Below are 22,582 nucleotides of genomic sequence, written 5' to 3'. Positions count from 1 at the left end.
GCTTTGCTGCCATCACCGGGAGAGGCGACATAGCTTTCGACACTCCTCCCCATTAGGTTTGTAAAAGTGATTCTTGAAAGGCTTATGCTCCTTGCTCTTGGAGAAAAAAGGGAGAACAAGGAGAGCTACTTTTTGTTAGTGCGATTCTTGGAGCGAAGGACTCTAGGGAGTGAACATAGGTGAAGGATGATTGAACAATTAGAAAATTTTTGGTGTGCTTTTCATTTTTAGCACTTTACTTTTTTCACTTAATTTATGTGATAACTACTTTTTCAAAATTTGAGATTCATGTTTTGTTATGTTAATTAAAATTTCATCATCAGTATTTTAATTATTGTTAAATTGTTAGCTTCTACATTGGGTAATCAAACTATTTATTTCATGAATTTGAAAGATTGATAGAAAGAATAGAATTCATACTTAGGATTTTTTAAATTACCAATTTTCATCCCTATTTATGAGCATCGAGCTAGTTTTATGAGGTTTAACAACCTTCTCAAACTTTCTAGTAGTATCATAGTGGGTTTCAAAAACAAAGTCTTAGAAAACTTTTGAAAAAATGATCAATGGCTCATTTTGGTAATCGTAGCAATGAGGAGTATTATTCAATAACCCATCCACCTTTATTTGATAATATACCTTTTGAATTTTGGAAAATTTGCACATCTTCTTTCTTACAGTTTATAAATTATCTCAAGTGGATGTTATTCCAAGAAGGATATTCTGCACCTTTTTGTCCCATGAATGGCATCAAAATTGACCTATAATTTAATGAATGGAGTAATAAGGATAGGGATTTACCCAACTAAATGAAAAATATTTAAATTATTTATTCTATGCATTAAAATATGAAGATTATATGCGTGTATCCACTTATCCCACTAGAAATGATATTTGGGTAAAACTATGCATAACATATGAAGGAACTAGTGAAGTAAAATAGTCTAGGTTAAATATCCTGATTAATGAATATGAACTATTTTACATGAAACATATTGAATAAATTTATGAAATGTATACTAGGTTTACACAAATTGTGATATCCCTGCATGTGTTAGGTAGGGAACTCACAAATTCTTAAAAAGTTAATAAGATTCTATGTTGTCTACCTAATTCTTAGGATGCAAATATTACTAAAATTACTGAATCTAAAGACTTGAATATTTACTCGATTGATAATTTTTCTAGATCACTTATTACCTATAAGAAAGGAGTGAGTCTAAGGAAAAATGATGAGGAGAAAAGAAGGAGAGACCTGTAGCTCTAAAAGAAAATGATTCAAACTATAACAGTTCTGCAGAGGAGGAGGATGGCAATATTTCCTTAATGATGTGACAGTTCAAGAGATTTTTGAAAAGGGAATAGAGGCATTATCAACAGTATCGGAGCAAAGGTTAAGGAAACAAAAATATTAAAGTTTCTTCCAACACTATTTGCTTTGAATGTAAGAAATAGGCCACCTCTGAAATTACTGTCCCAACCTAAAAACTCACCTGATCAAGGAGAAGGGTCAAGAGAAGCCAAAGTTTAAGAGGGGCAAGCAAAAGACACAAAAGGCTTTCTAGGTCGACTCCACCTCATAATCATAAGAATCAGTGATAGAGATGGAGGTAACAAATGTGTCTCTTATGGGTAACGATAGTCTTGATAAATTAGATCAATATGAGGTATTTCAACTTTCCTATAATGAATTGCGCATTATTTCTAAAAATATTTATGATTCGTATATTAAGCTTAAAAAGATGCATGCTAGTCTTAATAATATATTGTCTTCTTTGAAAGAAGAGCATGCTAGTTTAATTATTGAACATTCTAATTTAGATAATGTTCACATAACCTTGATTGATGAGTTTGACACCATAAAAAGAAGCATATCTACTTAACTAATACACATGAATCGTTGAAAACATCGCATGTTGAACTAGGGCAACATATAACAGATTATAAGCATGTGCATTATAAATAGATAGTAGGGAGCATATATTAAAAATTGAAATGTCCATTCTTGAAAGTACAAACTAACTCTTAAAAGCTAACCTAACTGTACTTAAGAATAACAAACCACCACCTATCTTAGAACAATTTCATAAGTCCTCAATATAGCATACATCACATAAGCCCAGGAAGAGGCACCATGACCCACATAGGTTAGTAAATCCATTTCATGGTGTTAGGTGTTACTTTTATGACTGGTAGGTTATATAGCCCGCACTTGCACAATTTATCATAAGACACATCTAGTGTGGATGCCAAAATTGTATTCATCATAGAATATCATGCATTCATCCCATTCATTCTAAAAGTTCTCAGATGACACTAAAAAGTGCTCTGATACCACTTGAAAGTGCTCAGATGACACTTGAAAGTTCGTTAGGGATGTTAAGCCCTTATGAACTGGCCCAAGACTAACAAAGAGAGAGGTGAATTGGATAACTTTAAAACTAAAGATAAAACTCAAACCAAAATCACCACAGAAATCAAGTGCGAAAGAAAATAATGCGAAAGCAATAATAAGAAAGAACACACCGGATTTATAGTGATTCGGTCAAACCTTGACCTACGTCCACTCCTTGGAGGCACCCTCCAAGTATTGCACTAAAAAAAGTGTCTCTCCTTTAGCCCCCACAGCTAGGCGGAGAAGCCCTTACAAAATCACTTCCGCCTTCTCCGGTGCGGCGGACTCGCCGGATCCTTTGACACCAAAGAGATCTTCTTCTTTGGTGAACTTCCCTCAAGACAAGCCATGAATTCGATGCTATTCAGGTGCGAGCTTACCGGAGCAATCGTGTGGAACCCCCTCCACACTCCCTTGAGTCCCCCCTCACAGGATCTTCTTCCTCTCTCAAACTCCACCCTTTCCTCACTCCCTTTCAAGCTCTCTCTTCAAGTTTTCCACAAAAGAACGAAGCTATAACGGCTGCCAAAGACACTTACAAAGTGTCTTGTCATAACTTAAATATAAGATCTCAAAACGAGCTCATTAATGCAAGTTGCCGACATTATCGTCCAGGATGATATAAATATCATCCTGTATGATTAATACAAATTAAGCTCATCAGCCAGGGATGATTTTGAATGATCAGAAGAAAATTGGTTACATCGTCCTGGCCGATCTCACGATCATCCCGGACGATTAGTTTAAAACTAATTTCAATCGTCCTTATCATTGCCCGGAATAGATTCTGGCCAATATAAATCATCCAGGAAATCGTCCTGGCAGATCCTATGATTGTCCCAGACGATGTGATCGTATCAATCAACCATTAATGCTTTCCAAAGATACCAGATCAATTTAGGCATAATTGAGATAAATCGTCCTGGATGATGTGTATATCGTCCTGGCCGATTTCCTAAAATAAATAATACCTAATCTGATTATGGCGGTTGATTGTTTCTGAATTGAGCCTATCATCCTGGCCGATACAGGTATTGTCCAGGCCGATTAACATTTGATGGCTACTTTAATGAGGATGACCTAATTAGGGTTTCTGTTGTTGGACAGATCGTCAAGGACGATATAAATATCGTCCCGGATGATGTTACCAAATATAGAAATCTTTAGGGAACAACAGAAAATCTTCCAAGTTACAAATCATCAGGTGCCAAACCAAATACAACAGACTCAAGAAAGGAAAAAGTGTACAAACTAACTCAGACCTAGTCTACCCAATCTAGAGCTGGTTCCAAATTGCAGTCTGATCGTGTGGACCTGAAATGTCAGTACAAAAGGCAATCGTAGAGAAATAAAAATGTTTGTTTTCATCAAAATCATAAACCTTAGATCCGCAGCACATTCAAGTATAAGGCGGAAGCCCAACTCACTTGGGTTACTAAACCTAACCTTTGAATGACTATATAGGGTTGCTCTCATAAAAGGCCTAGTGAGAATATATGGTACGTAGATAATGAATGCTCAAGGCATATGACTGGTGATATGAAGTAGTTCATCACACTAGTGGCCATGTAAAGAGGCAAGGTGACTTTAGGAGACAACACCACTAAGAAGTGGTAGGCTCAAGTAAAATTGATAATGCTAAAAGCTTTATTTTGAAAATATTTTACTAGTTAATGGTTTAAAGTATAACTTACTGAGCATTAGTAAACTATGTGATAAGCGGTTTGACATAAAATTTCTTTCTAAAAATGCATGATTAGTTTAAATGAAAATATTATGTTTGAAAAAAAAGTGAATGAATAATATTAACATGCTAGGCTTGAACTGTATTGAAAATTCAAATTCTGTATGTTTAAAAATAATTGTTGATGATTCCTAACTATAACATAGGAGAATATGTCATGTGAGCATGAAAACTCTTAGGAAGATAACCCAAAAAGACCTAATTAGAGTCATACCTATGTTAAACTTCACTAAGAACCACCCAGGTGATTCCTTCCAACTAGGAAAATAAGTCAAGTCTTTATATCATTTAATTAAGGACATTAATACCTTTAGACCACTAGAAATCCTTCTCATCGACCTATTTGGATATATTAATACAACTAGACTGGGAGGGAAGACATATGGATTTGTAATAGTACATGATTACTTTAGATTTACTTGGGCTATATTTCTAACACATAAGAGTGAGACATTTAAAAAAATTTAGAACTTTCTACACTTGGACTCATACGAAATTTGAAAGTTCATTAGGGATGTTAAGCCCTTATGGACTAGCTCAAGCTAACCAAGAGGGGGGGGGGGGGGAATTGGTATTTTAAAAAATCTTTGAATAAAAAAAAACTCATCCAAACCAAATTTCACCACAAAGAAATTTAACGTGTAAAAATTAAATACAAAAAAGCAGTAGTAAAGAACAAAAAAATTTATAGTGGTTCGGTCAACTCGACCTACGTCCACTCCCCGTAGGTGCCCTCCGAGTATTGTACTAAACTCAGTGACTCTCCTTTTGCTCCCATAGCAAGACGGAGAAGCCTTTATAAAACCTCCTTTCCATTGACACCGATGAGGCATAGAACCTAACTCCTTTTGCTTCCTCTTAAAGTAGGCAGAGAACCTTAATTGATTGCTGAAGTGGACCTCTCTCGATCTTCCAAGAATAAGGGATGATGATCAGAGAAGTTGACTTGGATCCTTGCTTGGAACAACCTTTGTGAAACCCCTCACAAACTCCCCCTCATAAGATCCTCTCTCTCTTTCTCTTCCTCTCCCTCTCCTCTAGGCTCTCTCAGGTCAAGATAACAACAAAAGATGATCTCTTGGGTAGAACAAGAGGTCTTAAATAGAAGAGTTTTGAAATAGCTCTTAATTTAAACAAACTAACTTTATCGTTGAGAGAATCATCCTGAATAGTAGCTGGCTGATGTTTGGTCATCCAGGGATAACTAAGGTTTATGAACCGATCATCCAGGTCGATCCTGCAATTATTCAGGATGATATGATCGAGCAATTACATCTTAATTACTTTCTTTAATTACCAGATTAATTTAGGCATAATTGTGTTGCATTATCTAGGATGATGTCCAAAAATAAACATTACCTAAATAGATCTAGCGGTTGATTCTTTCTGATCTGAGCCTATCATCCTGGCCGATATAAATATCATCCAAGACGATAAGTTTAATGATGACTGCCTTAACCAGGATGCCCTAATTAGAGTTTTTAATTTTAGTTGATTGTCCAAGCCAATTTGTGGATCGTCCCGGATAATATGACCAAAAATAGAGAACTCTAAAAATAGCCAAAAAAATTTCCCCAAGTGTGTGTGTGTGTAAGGTTACTTAACATCATGAACCACATCATTTATAATAGACTCAAGAAAGGGAAAAGTTTATAAACTAACTCAGACCAAGTCTACCTAATCTTGAGCTAGTTCAAATTAAAGTTTGATCTTAAGGACCTAAAATGTTAGTGGGCAAGGTAGTCATAATGAAATAGAAGTATTTGTTATCATTAAATTATACTCCCTGAAAGCAGATTAGTAACAATCTCTCCATTTTTTATGATAACAAACACAAAAAAATTGAAGCAGTTCAAAGCAGTTTTAATGGAAACATGTAAATAAACAAATATAGTTCAAATAATTCAACTATCCATCTTAAAAACATAACAAACTAGAATAGTACAAAATAGTACAGCTACTCCCCTTTTTGACATCACAAAAAGAAGAAGGAAAAAAAAACAACACAAACTACTAAACATAAGTAAAACAACATCACACAAAAATAAGCAAACTAAAAGAAAGACGATCCCTAATCATCCAAAGGAGAAGATGGTGGTGGTGGATGTGGCTAAAAGTAAGTCGAAAGAGTCGCAAACTCCTCCCCAAGCCAGGCCCTATCCTAGTCACGCTGGTGCTACTGGTGAGCCACACAAGTATTGAAGCGAGCAACGTCCTCCGCATGTGACTGCTCCTATGCAGTGACATAGGTCTCGAAGCGAGTCTCCCACTGGTTTAATCACTCCACAAACTAATCCAATTGAGAGTGCTGGCAGAGCAGAGTAGGTGTATGAACAGGAGCAGGAGCTACCTCCTCCTCAGCTCCCTTAGCTTCCTCATGCCTCGGGTGGAGACGAGTACTGTGAAGAACATGGAATGAGTTGTTTGAGTAGAAGGCATGCTGGAAATTTGGTGGGGAAGGATATTGGAGGTTGTATTTTGATTTTATGAATGATATGTCCTAGGGCAAGATTGGGCTTCCTCCTATGTCCTGGATCTCGAATAGTAGTCAGATGATCAATATAGCAAAAAATCATATCAGTGATATATAATTCATGATGAACCAAAATAAAAAAAGTGGTGATCGAAAGAAGAGGAGTGATATGAACGCGGTCACCAGCTTTTGGAAGAATTAAGGTGCGAAGGACATGCTGGATTGTCCTAGCATCTTTGAGTAAGGTGCTAGACTCTCCAACATGAAAGTGAGCAATAGTGTTTCTGAGAAAGTGGTTAGCAGGAGCCAAGTCATAGTTAGGATCAGAACACAGGGTGTGGAGTTTGTCCCCTGTGGTGGAAAGTTGTAAAATCTCTTGATAGTCCTGATATGTGATTTTGTCGGGATGTCAATTCATATAGGACCCGAGAGCAGTGAAAGAAAAATTTATGCAGAGGCGTCAAAACAGCCATTAGATGAAAATGAAAGGTATAGAGAGAGTAAGTAATTTTTAGAGTGTGCAAACAATTCTGAATTGAAAGGTATAGAGAGGGTAAGAAGGAAGTTCAAGGAAGTGTGTGCAAACAAAACTAAGACTGGATAAAAAAGAATGTGTGGGTTGATAGTTTGGGATATAATAATCCATGCTATTTTGTACCATTGATAGGAATCTTGATCATCCACCTCAGTGAAGCGAGGGTCTAGATTTCCCTCGAGGAACTCCTAGAAGGATGGCGATACCTCTTTCCACCGACCACTCAGGAAAATAGAGCACAAAGAGTAAGATAAAAGAGGATTTGAGAAGGATTGTGTGAGAAAAATGTTTGAGGGTCTTAGTTTAGAAAGAGTCGGACAAATCATCCAGGATGATCATAAAATTATATAAGATGATTTGGTGCAATAATTGCGTCTGGGATGATTGGTCAAAAAGGCAGTAAAGTCAACCCGGATGATCAAATATCGTCCGGGATGATACGACACTGGCGATCATCCCGATGAGTCATTTCGAATGACCGTTGAGAAAAGTAGATCGTCATGGTTGATTAGGTGGATTGTCTAGGATGATGCATAATAATGGATCATACTAGCCAAATTTAAAAATGTTTAAAGCATTACCACATGGATCGTCTAGGATGAACAAGTGTATCATCCGGGATGATCACCAATAATTGAGTAGAATTTGTGAAGATCATCCAGGATGCGGAGGATCATCCAGGATGATAACAAATAATTGAAATAGAAGATGATTAGATCGTTCAGGATAATAATGAATCATCCAGGATGATCTGAAGTAGAGGTGTCAAAACAGCCATTAGATGAAATTTCTAGAGTGAATTTAACAGATCATCTAGGATGATATGAATATTGTCCAGGATGATATGAAAAAAAGTTTCAAAATAGAGAATGGATGGAGATGATCAGAGAAGGCTCAAAACACATGAAAATTAACTTAAAAAATAAAATATAAAAAAGAGAAAAAGCAAAATAAATGATTTTTTTAATCAAAGCTTGAATATGATAAATTCTCCATGTGATTGAATTAAAAAAATTGTAAGAATCAATGAGTTAACATCGTCAAAATCCAGAAAAAATGGCAGAATAATCAATTTTGTTAGCCCTAACTCAGACTTCTCCCAGGGGAAACCGCCTTTTGAAATAAGGATCTAAATTAGAAAAATTAATTGGATAAAAAAAGGGATCCATTCAAGACTTTGTTTCAGAAAAATATTTTGATGGGCTCAATTTATGCCTCTTGTCAATTTGATTGGCTCTCTTTGTACATATTTTAATTTTTAATACTCAATTTGATTGGCGCTCTCTGCTAGATCAGTTGGTGGAGCGATTCGATCAACGGGAGACTCGCTTTGAGACCTACATCGCTGCACAGGAGTAGCAATATGTGGAGGACGTTGCTCACTTCAATGCTTATGTGGCTCACTAGCAGCACCAGCACGGCCAGGATATGGCCTGGCTTAGGGAGCAAGTTTTGACTCTTTCCCGTTACTTTCAGCAACATCCACCACCACCACCTCGTCCTTTAGATGACCAGGGGCCGTCTTTCTTTTAGTTTGCTTATTTTTGAGTGATGTTGTTTTACTTCTGTTTAGTAGTTTTTGTTTTTTTTTCCTCCTCCTTTTTGTGATGTCAAAAGGGAGAGTAGCTGTACAAGTTTGTTCTGTTCTTGTCTGTTTTGTTATATTTTTAGGTTAGTTAGTTGAACTATTTGAATTGTGTTTATTTCTTCATCTATTTCCATTAAAACTACTTTGAACTGCTTTAATTATTTTTTATGTTTGTTATCATCAAAAAGGGGAAGATTATTACGAATCTATTTTTATTCAGGGAATATAATTTAGATGATAATAAATACTTCTATTTCTCTACAATTGCCTTGCTTACTAATAATTCAGGTCCAAAAGATCAAAATGCAATTTAAACCAGCTTAATATTAGGTAGACTAGGTCTGAGTCAGTTTATAAACTTTTCCCTTTCTTGAGTCTATTGTAAACGATATAGTTCCTTATGCTAAGTAACCTTGCACACACACACTTGGGGAATTTTTTTTGACTATTTTTAGAGTTCTTTATTTTTGGTCAAATCATTTGGGATGATCCACAACTCGGCCCAGATAATCAGTTAAAAATAGAAACCCTAATTAGGGCATCCTAGTTAAGGCAATCGTCATTAAGCGCATCATCTTGGATGATATTTGTATCGGTCGGGATGATAGCCTCATATTAGAAAGAATCAGCCACTAGATCTATTTATGTATTATTTATTTTTGGAAATTATCCATGACATCGTCCTTGTTGATGCAATATAATTATGCCTAAATTAATCTGGTAATTAAGGAAAGCCTTTAAGGTTTGATTGCTCGATCATATCATCCTGGATGATCTCAAGATCGACCGGGATGATCAGTTCACAAACCTTAGTTATCTCTGGATGACCAAACATTAGCCAGCTTCTATTTAGGGCGATGCTCTGGACAATTTTCATGGATTTGAACTAATCATCTGGGACAATCAAGAGATTAGCCTAGAAGATCAAGTTATTTTTCCATCATCTAAATATCCATTCAGTGAGATTGTCTAGATGATATTTAATGACTTGTATTAATCGTACAGGATGATATCCTTTTATCCTAGACAATATGAACAAAAATCTTTTGATCATCCCAAATTGTCCTGGCTGATTGAGCTTAATTTGAACTAATTGTATAGGATGATATTTATGTCATTCTAGATAATAAAGTTGATTTATTATAATTTAGAGCTATTTGCAAGCTCTTCTATATAAGACCTCTTGTTCTAACCAAGAGATCATCTTTTGATGCTATCTTGATATGAGAGAGCCTAGAGGAGAGGGAGAGAAAGGAAGAGAGATAAAGGATGTTGTGAGGGGGAGTTTGCAAGGGGTTTCACAAAGGTTGTTCTAAGCAAGGATCCAAGTCATCTTCTCCGATCATCGTCCCTTATTCTTGGAGGTTAGAGAGTGGTCCACTTCAGCAATTTATTAAGGTTCTCTGCCTGCTTCAGGAGGAAACAAAATGAGTTGGGTTCTTTGACTCACTGGTGTTCGTGGAAAGGAAGTTTTGTACAAGATTCTCCGCCTTGCTGTGGGAGAAAAAGGAGAGTCACTAAGTTTATTGCAATACTCGGAGGGCGCCTCTGCAGAGTGGACATAGGTCGAGTTGACCAAACCACTATAAATTTTTGTATTCTTTAGTACTATTTTTTTCGCATTTAGTTAAATTTCTTTGTGGTGAATTTTGGTTTGGATGAGTTTTTTTTTATTTTTGATTGAAATATTTTTTTAAATAGTAATTCACCCCCCTATTGGTAAGCTTGAGCTAGTTCATAAGGGCTTAACATCCCTAATGAATTTTCAAACTCACACCATCTAGAATGCTAAATCAGCTAGCTCATAAATTCAAGGTGATGAACCTCTTTGCCTCTACTATCTCCAATTCCTACTCACACTAGCCAGTCCTTTCAATTCTAAACTACTTTATGAATTATTAGCCAACCTTAGGCGCAATATGGAAACTTTTACCATTACTTCATATATTTGCTGAAAAATTTTAGAGATCGTCAAGGAAGATTTAGGAGAACATATTAGTCTTTCTATAGAAGGAACTCATCCATAATCCCTGATCTCTATAACTAACTTTGACTAGAGTTCTATAATCCTGACTATTAGGAATGTGGCAATAAATCAACATCAACCCTTAGTCCACACTATAAAGTAGAATGCTCGGATTATCCAGCATGTTCTTAGAATCTTAATTATATCCAAAGCTAGAGGTCGTGTCAATATAACCCCACTTCTTTCTATAGTCACCTACCAAATATTATCAAATACCCAGTTTGATGAAGCATAGATGATTATTGATTATATCCAAAATATGACTCCTATTCAACATCCCAATACTAGAAGAATGGAAAATGTTGTATTAGAACACATCATAGGGTATGTCTTAGGAAAAAATATGAAATCAACTACCCTGCTCCTCTTGATAATCTTCCCATTTTTTATATGCATGCCTCCTTTTGTACTTTTTTCCATCAAGGGGAACGAGCATGATGATCCTGATTTTGCTGAAGAAGGGGAAGCTGCTCTTGTTGGTGGACCTCCACCAATACCAACACCTGCACCTATCTACCCTACCTACCCTCAAGATGACATAATTCAATAGCTAGAGAGATTAAAAACTTGACTAGTCTATCATATAAAATAACAACAACAATAATAGCTTGAGGAAGACATGGGATGGTTTGGAGAAAATTTCTTCTAAATTGAATATCATTTCACCTCCATCTATAAATACTTTCAACAACCATCACCACCACCACCTGATCAGGATCCATCTTATTTTTAGTGTTTATTTGTTATGCTTTACTATTTTTATTTCTTATACTATTTACTTTTTTAGTGTTGCTCCTCTTTTTGGTGTGGTCAAAAGGAGGAGAAAATGTATGTTTGATTGTTTGTTTTTTATTAATAGAATCCTGTGTTTATTTTACTTTATTTTCTATTATCTTATAATCTTTTTGTCATTCATTAAAAAAAAATGCAACCCCTAATTTTTAAATTTATCATGTAGTAAGGAGGAGCTTAGGTGAAAAGAATTTTTATTTTGACTATTAACCAACATTATTTGACATCATAAAAAAGGGAAATATTATTGTAATATAGGATTCCTAGTATATGATTTTTATGATGACAAATATTATTGATTGAATTATTATTTTTTCTCATTGAATATTATAGATATTATTTTTTGTTTGTGAGAACTAACATTATAGGTAAACATATACTGCTTAAGGCTACTAGAAGCTTAAGAATGGGTAAAATAGGAATGTCAAGTAAATAAAGTCTGTACTTTTATTTTTCTTTATTTTCTATTTTTTGAGTTTGGCCACATACGAGTGAATGTAATTGGGTGACCATGCACACATACAGATAGGGAGAGTGAGAAAAATTTTAAAGTTAAAATTTTTTGTAATAATCAGACTATATGATCAATATTAAAAGAATGGGCTTAATGACTAATTGAACAGTTAGTTTCTATAAACTAATTATACTGTATGATCTATATCAAACTATATAATTCATTATGATCTGAAAAAGCCTACCGGCCAGGTAAATTAAGTAAGATAATCATATTGTATGATGTAATTTGTATTGTACAAAAATTTGAAATCCTACTAAAATTAACCCCCATATTTAGTCAATCAAATCATGTTTTAATTAATAATAGCTAATTGTACTATATAATATTGATCGTACAGTATGATTTTCAGAGGCAAAATTTAGTCGTCCCAAAGATCATACTAAATAAAAAATAATTTTGGAACTAATCGTACCGTATGGTATTTATATCATACTGGATGACCTACTTAAAATCATTTAACTGTACTGTACGATGATAGCATAATAGGATGATTGATAAAGATGATTTCTAATCATCCTGGGAATTGACCTGTATAAATATAAAGAAAACTAAAAGATCACACTGGAAAATCATTGGATTGTACTGTATGATGTATTTGAAAAGTTAAAGAATTTGTCAGAATAATTATTTACATCATATTGGATGGGACTAGTTTTTAACTTATCCTACTTTATGAAGTCCAATCATATTATACGAACAGTCACATCCAACCTCAATTTTAAGGGTTTCTTGATGTCTATTACTTAAGAAATGTTTTGAGAATCTTTTTGAAAAAAGAGAGGATTGTGTGACTGCTGAAGGCACTTTGAGAGAGAAAATTTTGAAAGAAATCCAAGGTTTGATAGAAAGGAGAAGTTAAGGTTGAGCGTGAGGGAGAAAGCATGTGAGGGGATCACATGGTTGCTCCGGGCTAGCTACTCCCATTCTCGGGCTAGCTACTCCAATTCTCCTCCTGTGGCCTTTGTCAATTCTTGAAGGTTCTTTTAGGAGAGAGGCTTCTAAGTCAAGTTCTCGATGTACTCTACCTTCTCCAAGAAGGAGAAAAAGGATTTGAGGTTCTCTACTTATGAAAGGATTCTAGTTTTCTACTATATCTAGGAGGGAGAAAAAGGATTCAGGCTTATCTACCTTCACCAAGAGAGAGAAAAATGATTCAAGGTTTGCTTCAATCACCAAGGGAGGTGACATTGCTTCCTGCACTCTATGACCTCAGGTTTGTTGAAAGTGTGTCTGTAAAGGCTTCTCTGCTCTGTTGTAGGAGCAAAAAGGGAGTCACTTTTTGTTAGTGCAATTCCTGGAGCAGAGGCCTCAGGGGAGTGGACATAGGCCATGGTTGACAAAAACATTATAAAATTTTTAGTGTGCTTTTCATTTTTAGCACTCTACTTTTCACGCTTAATTTTTACAATAACTTCTTAGTGAAAATCTAAGATTAATGTTACGTTAAGTTAATTAGAGTTTCATCATCAATATTTTAATTATTGTTAAATTACTAGCTTCTGCATCGGGTGACAAACTGTTTGTTTCAAGGTTTTAAAAATTTATAAAAAGAATAGAATTCTTGTTTATTATTTTTTAAATTAATAATTCACCACCACCCCCCACCCCCCCTCTTTGTGAACCTCAAGCTAGTTCTATAAGGTTTAACAAGGTTCTTGAACATTCAAAGATGAGGCTTCATAATCATTTGCCTTTGAAATATTTTTTGAATTTCTATTCCTTAAAGAATATGATAAATGACATTCAGAAGATGTAGAATCTTTATTGTGAAGTGTATTATGAATGGTTATGACTTCTTTATGCTTTCCTTCAACAAGAACATTTTCATGAATAGATGATATGTTACTTCCTTGATGATCAAAGGTGTGTTCTTAAAATAAGAACTATGAAAACATTCGTGATTGACTGAAACTCTACCATTAGCATCCAAATGAAGGATATATTCTTTTGGATGCTTGGCATATATTTGAGTTGAGGTATTCTCTGCAACCAGAAACAGACAATCCAAATTTTTAGCAATAAAGAAATTTGTAATCCTTCTCACTAGAAATCTAGATGAACCTTACTAGAAACATGGACATTCTCTCACTTTAAACCTAGACGTTCTCTCACTAGAAACCTTAAGGGGAGGATCACTGATAAGAAATTCTTTTGTGCTTGGTTATTGAGAAACGGAGTATCTATTTTTTCTAAGGTCAACGACAAATTGTTGCCCATGTTTTTGACTTGATGATTAGGAGGGCAAGATTGTGTTACAAGTTTTATTAAAGCTTAAATGAGACGTGAGGGAGGGAATTGGTTCTTCTTTTGAAATTCAAGAGTTTGAGTTTGTCACATGTTGGAATATTTATGATGATATAGAGTATTTATCATTTTAATTAACATATTATAAAAATTCTCCATATATTAAATATATGAAAAAATAATGAGACCTAGCCAAGTAGAAATAGTTTCTCTATTATGAGTTAAGGCTTATATAGGTGGTCATTCCTCATTATTAGAGAAGACATTATCAAATGTACTAAATATGTTTTGTCAAATATATATCTTATAATGATAATATAAGGAACATTGAGGCAGCAAAGTTGTTATCAGATAGGGACGGGCAATTATATACCTTGGTTATTTTTTTGATCAGAGAGAAAACTAAGAGATTAGAATGACACATGTTACATGTGGATGGGTGATTGTTAATAGATGTTGGCCATTGGCTAGTAGAGAATTATAAAAGACAGGAAACATCCAAAGTTGGGAAATGATTTATGGTTGAATTAGTTATTCACTTGACATAAAGGAAGATAAGTAATTTGTAAGATGAGCATTAAATATCCATGGTAGACTAACATCCGATGTAGGCCATTGGTAGTGTCGAGTACTTGATGATGTTGAACATTAATGTTGGTTGGTAGTGATTGTTAGACCTTGGCAATTTAAGGTTTAATTATTTGACTTTTTCTGACTTTTAGCAATGAATGATGGGTTTAAATGTTGTTAGATAATGGTTTGACATCATATGTTGACTTTGATAATGACTAGTGCTGGGTAGTGGTCAATAGAGCTTTGGAATTCTTTATATTAATATATTTTATCAAATAAAATTTTTACCTATAATATATATAAATAATTCTCTTTTATAGATTTATAAAAAGGGCATTAAGATGGTGGGTGAGACCTGCAATGCTTTATTATGCAGAATGTTGACCTTTAAAATAGAAGCATAAAATTTAGTTAAGTATTGTAGGGATGAGTATGCTCATATAGATGGGTGGCTTTACACTTAGAGATGAAATGCTAATGAGTGTATACGTGATAAGGTTGGAGTAGTTCCCTTGGAAAATAAGATCAGAGAGAGTCACCTTAAATGGTTTGGCCACATAAAATGTCATCCTTCTGATGACATATTTAGGAAACTAATGTACTAGATTTGGTCCTTGTTAAGCAAGGTAGAAGAAAACCTAAAAATGCTTGGTTAGAAAATATTAGAAATGATTTTTTATTAGATTAAAATGAAATTTCTCTTAATAGGATACAATGAAGAAAAAGGAATCATGTAACCAACCTCGCATAATAAGATTAAGCCTTAATGTTGATGCTATTCTTGTTATACATAGGACAATAAGGTCTTTTTTATTAAAAATAACACTAAGTCAATAGATAAAAGATCTCCTTTAATTGTTTGATAGTTTCTTAGACATCTCAATAAATTTAATTAACTCATAATTGAGCAATTTTAACCTGGTTACATTCATCTCATTTATATGGATATTAAAAGAAAAAGGTTAATAATATGAAGATAACATTTTATAAAAGATCCATTAAAATATATAAGAAATGAGGTTGAGTAAGTTAGGACTAATAAGTCTTTTCTCTGTTAATGTAAAACTTTTATAAAAATGGTATTATCACTTTTAATTTTTAAAAAATAGAATAAAGCTGATTTGGGTCAATAAGTCTACCCAAGAAAATAGATTCTTAAGATTAATTATACTTAAGCGTACTCTAAGAGACAATCTCAATGAAGAAAACAATCATGTTTTGATCTTGTTGGTGCAGGCATTAATGTTTTTTTTTAAATGTTTTGAAGTCACAATTTGGAAGAAAAATTAGGTTGAAGATAAGACACAACTTAGATATTTCTCTCTTATTTTACAAGGAATTTATGATTTGGTTTAGATTTTCCACAAGTTCAATCCACTATAGTTAATTACCCCTCTTAATGATAAGAGAGAATTTTTTATGAAGGAAAGTAATTGGAAGCTAAGTGTTTAGCCTATAGTAGAAATGAATTTTGCATGTAGTTTTAAATTTAATGCCATATAATTAATGTAAGTAATGGTGGGAAAGTGCTGAACTAGATTAAAATATAATGATTTTATTATCTTGTGTTATCATGATACTTAGTCTACTTAGTTAGAGAAAGTACTTGATGTAACTTACTCAAAGGGTCCTTATTAGCAGATAGGAGTTGCTTAGTCTAAGGGAATCTTATAGAACTAGGGTGGTTATTTATCTAAAGGGTTTATATTAATTGTTAGTGGGGTTTATGCTCTATTTAGAGAATCACATGATTTATTACTTAATGGTATTTTAGGTATTATGGAACTTGTGGGCTCTATCCATGATTGTAATTTAATGGTTCTATTTTATAATAGAATCACTTGGTTAGAGGGTCGATTGTTGTTATTTAACTAAAATTCTATGGCTACAAAACAAACAATTAGAGGGAATGTGTCATGTCCTTAATGGCTAGAGATTTTTTGATATTGAATTATAGTGTTACACTAGGCAAGATATTACCCCTTTATGAGCTGAGATTATTATTGAATATGGAATTATTGATGAATTGTTGTGGAGGACATGAAATTTTTCTTTAAGTTTGTCGGTGGTAGATTTCACTTAAATGATTTGAATTTTATCATTTTATGACACATAGTATTCATCTTAGTTTTAGATTATGTGTTTAATTCAACAAATTAAAATCCTTGACCTCATAGGAAATTTCCTTTCAATCTTATAGTTAAAGAAATGTAAGCCCCAACTTCTAATAAAATGAACAACTCAAATAATAATTTTTTAATTTAAAATTTTTAAAGCCTAACAAGAATATTTTGGAGTACTTCTAATTTTTTTAGTGTTGTCCTTATTTTTTTTATGAGGTCAATTCCAAAATTAAGTTTCATAAGATATAATAATCCTTTTCTGTATATAAGAAGACCCTAACCTAGTATAAACCTTGGTTGAGCCTTTGGAAATTGAGTTGGCCAATTTTTCATTGAACTATCACCTTTTTAGAACTTCACTAATGAACTATGGAAGCTTTCACGCACTTCCAAAGTTAAACTCTAAACCCATAAACCATAAAGTTCAAACTTAATCAAATTTTATTATAATGCTACTCAACATGCCATATTGGTTCAAATCTCCTTAAAAAACATTGAAATTGATTTTAACGTGTCCATAATCATAGTTGGAATGATTGGAACCCATTGCGGTCAATTGTTGTCCATGGTTGACAAAGTTTGACTTTTAAACACCTTAAATCTTAAAGCTTGAACATATGCATGAAATATCATTCAAACATGGATCCAAACACTAGGATTGATCCCTAGGACCCCTATAATCATCATTGAGCATGCTAAAACCAATTTAGATCCATGGTTGACCATAAATAGTCATGATGACCATATGGTCCCCATTTGACTGGAATTACAAATTCATGTACACACTTCATTTCAAACCATACCAATGCATGTTAAACTTTCCTAACAATCACTCAAACTTGTTTGAGCCCATTGGAACACATGGTGAGCCATGGTTGACCTTGTTTGACAAAAATCACCATGTTGACCAAATTTATCGTAAATGTGCATTTCATACATTCAATCATATCTAGACCTTGGAATGCCTTCCAATCAACTTCGAACATCTACATGACATTCCTAGACTAAGGGACCCAATCATTTTGCTAGGTTGACCTTTCTTGACCAATTCATTGACCCATATGTTTGTTTATCTTTCATTCAAGCTAAACCCTTGGACCCTTAACCTCCAAAGCTTGGAAAAGGTCCACAAGGTTCATTTGAACCTTTCATAGTCTGCCAACCCCTTGGGCCCACTTGGATTAGCCAAATGGGCTAACCCAAGTACACCCAAAGGGATTTTCCTGAGCAATTTCTTATTGTAGGCTCGTCCAATGTAATCCAATGCATACATTACCTACCCCTAATGCCCCTGGACCTTACCTAACATGCCCAGCCTTTAGGCTAGCTAATGTTAGCCAAATTTGCTAACCCAAGTTCATCAAAAGAGGCTTAATAGACCCATTTAGCTACCAAAGCCAAATTGTATTGATCTATTGCTTGTTGACTCTTCCCCCAAAATCCAAAAATTTCCTAGCATAGCCCAGCCTTTGTCTTGGCCTAAGGTGGCCGAAAAGTTCATGAAACCAACCATCTATGCATGGTTTTTCTTTTACTACCTATCCATCTCACCCCATGTGGCTTTCCTTCTCCAAATGATTATATGTAATGTATTAGATAATCTAGCATCAGCCCAAAGGTATAGTATGGTGAGCCCTAGTTAAAACATTTTCAAGATTCATTTCCAAAGAGCTTGTAAATTCTCTAATTTTCCTAAAGCAATAATGCTGAATTTTTATTCCATAAGCTTCATGAAGTCCCTGAGTGTTTCCCTAGCATTACCTAGGTCTCCAGTAGCATGCAAACTCAATCTTGAGCAATCATGAGTGAGCCTCTTCTAGTGATTTTCCAAAGTCTAATCTAGTGCATCTCTATCCCTAATACTTAAGGAGAAGTTATTCCTTGCATCTAATTGAGTATGTTGCATAAAATTTCCCTATCAAACTCTCACTGAATCAAGGTAATTATTGAGACTATTTTGGGGTGGGGGTATGTGGAATTGTGAAGAAAAAACTTCAATCTAGGAAAATCCAACCATTGGATTGAAGGTTTTCTATTAATAGATTCTTATAGATCCATTGGATGCAAATATGTCTAGTGAATTGCATGCTTGAGTTAAAAAAAATCATGGATGGCCTCTTTTAATAGTTAGAGGTTAAAGATTAAATCAAAAATATGCTTTTTGTTTGAATTCATGCGATAATCCTGATTTTCTCAGATTGGAGCCAATTTGATATGTCTATGGTTTAGGGCTTTTTCTTTCCAACTGTTTAATCTTTTATTAGACTCCTGTGATTAATACCATAGCGCCAGTAGGGCTCACCATGGTTTAAGTAATAAATTAATGCATGTTGGCTAGAAAAGCGACTGAACAATCAATTGTTGACTATATAATCCCTTTAGTTAAATATAAATTAATGTGAAAGGATTTAAAATTCAATATCTTAGTGAATAATGATCTAAATTAGTCAAATAAAGCCTTTATGGATTCATAATTCAAATGCATATCTAATATATCTAAAATTAGAGCTAGAGAGTGGGTAAATTAGGAGAATTTTATTGAACAATGGATTACATGTATTGTAAATTACAAGCTTAAATCAAATCTTATGGAGTTAAAATTTGGCTTGATACTAATTCAGGGAGTGTTTAATAACCTTGAATTTTTTCAAGAGCAATTAAACTTACCTCTGTCTTGAATTGAGTTTTCAAATTATTAGGTTAATTTTTGACCTTTTTGAAAATTTCTAAAGATTAAATGTATTTAAATCATTACATGAGCTTCCTGTATATTATAAACATGATATTAAGGGTTAGTTAGCCACTTATTACACCTTAGCTCTTGAACTATATTGTCTGGTAAATATTTTAAGGGTATAGCTACATTTACCTTTGGAAATATCTAATAAAACTTATGAATGTCTAAATACTATCAAATTTCTATGGAATACACATTGTTTTAACATGGAACTAGGGTTTAAAGTTTATAGCAATTGGATTTCATTTGTTATGCCAATTAGCAAATCTTAAATCTATTAATAAAATTGACATAGGAAATTTAATAAATCATTATAAACTAAATAAAAATTAAAAAATGTAAAGTAAATTGCAATCATCCTTAAGCCATAAATGAAATCAAGAAAAAAAATAAAATCCTTATCATAAAACTTCAAAAATTAAAATAATAAATAATAAAAGAAAATTTAGTAAATAATTAAATATAATTAATAAAAATTAAACATAATTGAAATACTTTTAAACTTTCATCAATTTTATTAGGTCATTCTTGACCTATGGTGATGATCACATAATGATTAGGTATAAAAATTAGGAGTTTCCCAAATGCTTTCATAAATAAATCATTAATAAATAAGAAAATTAAGAAAGCTATAAATACATAAGAAAATATCCTAATAATAAAAGTCAATTGCATTAAACTCTAAAGAAATAATAGAATTTAATAAAAATAATAAATCTTAAAATATCATGTATTTTAATGAAAAAAACATCTCAGAAATTGAAACATTTTTCAAACTTTAAATAATAAGAAAATAAATAAATCAATAATAGGAGTTAACTCATAAATAAAATAGAGCATAAAAATAATTTTTTTTCATAATTCATAAAATAAATTCATTTATAAAAACCCAAATAAATAAATTTTTTAATAGAAATAAATAAATAATATCATAAAAAAATAAATCAAATTAGTTAATCAATTTGCAAGAATAAAAAATTAATTAAAATTAAATATAATTAAAATAGTTCAAAATAAAATAAATAAAATTAACATTTAAAAGAAATAAATTTAATAAATTAAAATTTTAAATAAAAATTAAATTATTAAACTTAAATAGATAAAATAAATTAATTCCAAATTAAATAAAATAATTAACTAAAAAACAATAATTAAAATTTAAAAAAATTAATTAAAATTAGAGAAATTAATTATTAAATTTTACTTAATTTAAATTATTTAGTTCAAATAAATCAAAGTAATTAAACAACATGAATTAAATTAATTTAAATAAACTGTACTAGTAAATCGATTTAAAAAAATAAATTAAATTAAATTACAGGCTTTATGTGTTTGCTTTATTCTTTAGATTAAAAAAATGCAATCATCTTAAAAGCCTAGGAGTCGTTGACTAATTTCCTCAATGCATATTGGAGTTATTGATTAACATGGTTCTTTAAAACCTAAAGTAAATAACTTAAAAAAATTAAAATTTATTTATAAATTATGAATCATTTAAAACATAAACTTAAATTAAACCCCTTAGGGTACAATATATTATTTTTACATACAAATATTAAAACACTAATCCATCTAGGATACATCCAAAATGCTCTCCTTAACACACATAATTGTTTGATTGGAAAACCAACTCTAGCCCTAGGTTATGGGTTGTCTTCCATGGTGTGTGTGTTTACTTTCCAATAAATTAGTTTATTGTGGATTGATGATGTTTTGGTAGATGTGTAATAATGTGAGCATCTACTTTCATTAAACTTGGTGAAGTGGCCTGCGCATGATGTACATATGTATTGTTTCTATGTTTTTTTTCTCATTATCAAAATGTAAATTGTATTAAAAATGAAGGAAAAAGTTACATACTACTATGTGATAGAAACCTATCACAATCCTCCTTTAACAAATTAAGAAACAAAGGAGGTACCTTATTGCAATCTAATTCTTCCCAAATAAAATCACCTTCTAAAGCATTGTTAACACAACAATTAGCTAACTTATTACAATTTCTATTTGCTAAATGAAAAGAATCTTACCAAATCCATTCAAGAACGAAAGATCTTCAGTTCCTTCATTTGGATCTTTTCGATTCCTTTCTTCCACCGCCATTCGTAAATACTTGATAATATTGAGGTTGTCACTTTAAATAATAACCCCTTTTGCATCCAACATCCATTCCATGATAATTATCTTCAATGAATGAAAATCCATTAACTCCAAAAGGCCACTATCCCAATGAATACAAGAGAACCCAAAAGCTAGCAAGAACCTTCCTTTTAAATCTCTAAAAGTTCCACCGAATCCATCTTTGTAAGATCTTGTTAAAGAAGCATCAATATTTATCCTAATCCATCTAGGGGGAGGAGGGTGCCAATAAGAAAATAGCTGATCCAGCTGGTTAGCACCCCAGTGATCCACAAATAGATTATTATAGGTACTTGATGCAAAACTGATAGCATTAGCAGCTATAAAGTTTAAACTCAGTTCTTGCTTACCATGCTTTACCATGTTTCTACTTTTCCAAGACCAATAAATCAAGGAACATTATATCTTAGCAATGAACAAATTTTCCATTGTTAGCTGTTCTATATTGAGTTTACAATCTCTGGTAGATGAAAATGTAGAACCGAAAAAACCCCAACTCTTTAACAATTCAATAGCTTGCTTTATCTTCAAGCATTGCACCATTACATGTTCATCATTTTCCTCTCGATTGCATCCATTGGGACATAAGTCATTCCCCAACAACCTTCGGTACATCAAAAAAGCATTAGTAGGGATTGCATTATTAAAAATCCTCCACCAGAAACATTCCACTGTAGAGTTTAGATTAAGCTTTCT

This window comes from Dendrobium catenatum, unplaced genomic scaffold (assembly GCF_001605985.2).
Source record: "Dendrobium catenatum unplaced genomic scaffold, ASM160598v2 fragScaff_scaffold_1038, whole genome shotgun sequence".
NCBI lineage: Eukaryota > Viridiplantae > Streptophyta > Magnoliopsida > Asparagales > Orchidaceae > Dendrobium > Dendrobium catenatum.
Note: the sequence above shows the minus strand (reverse complement) of the source record.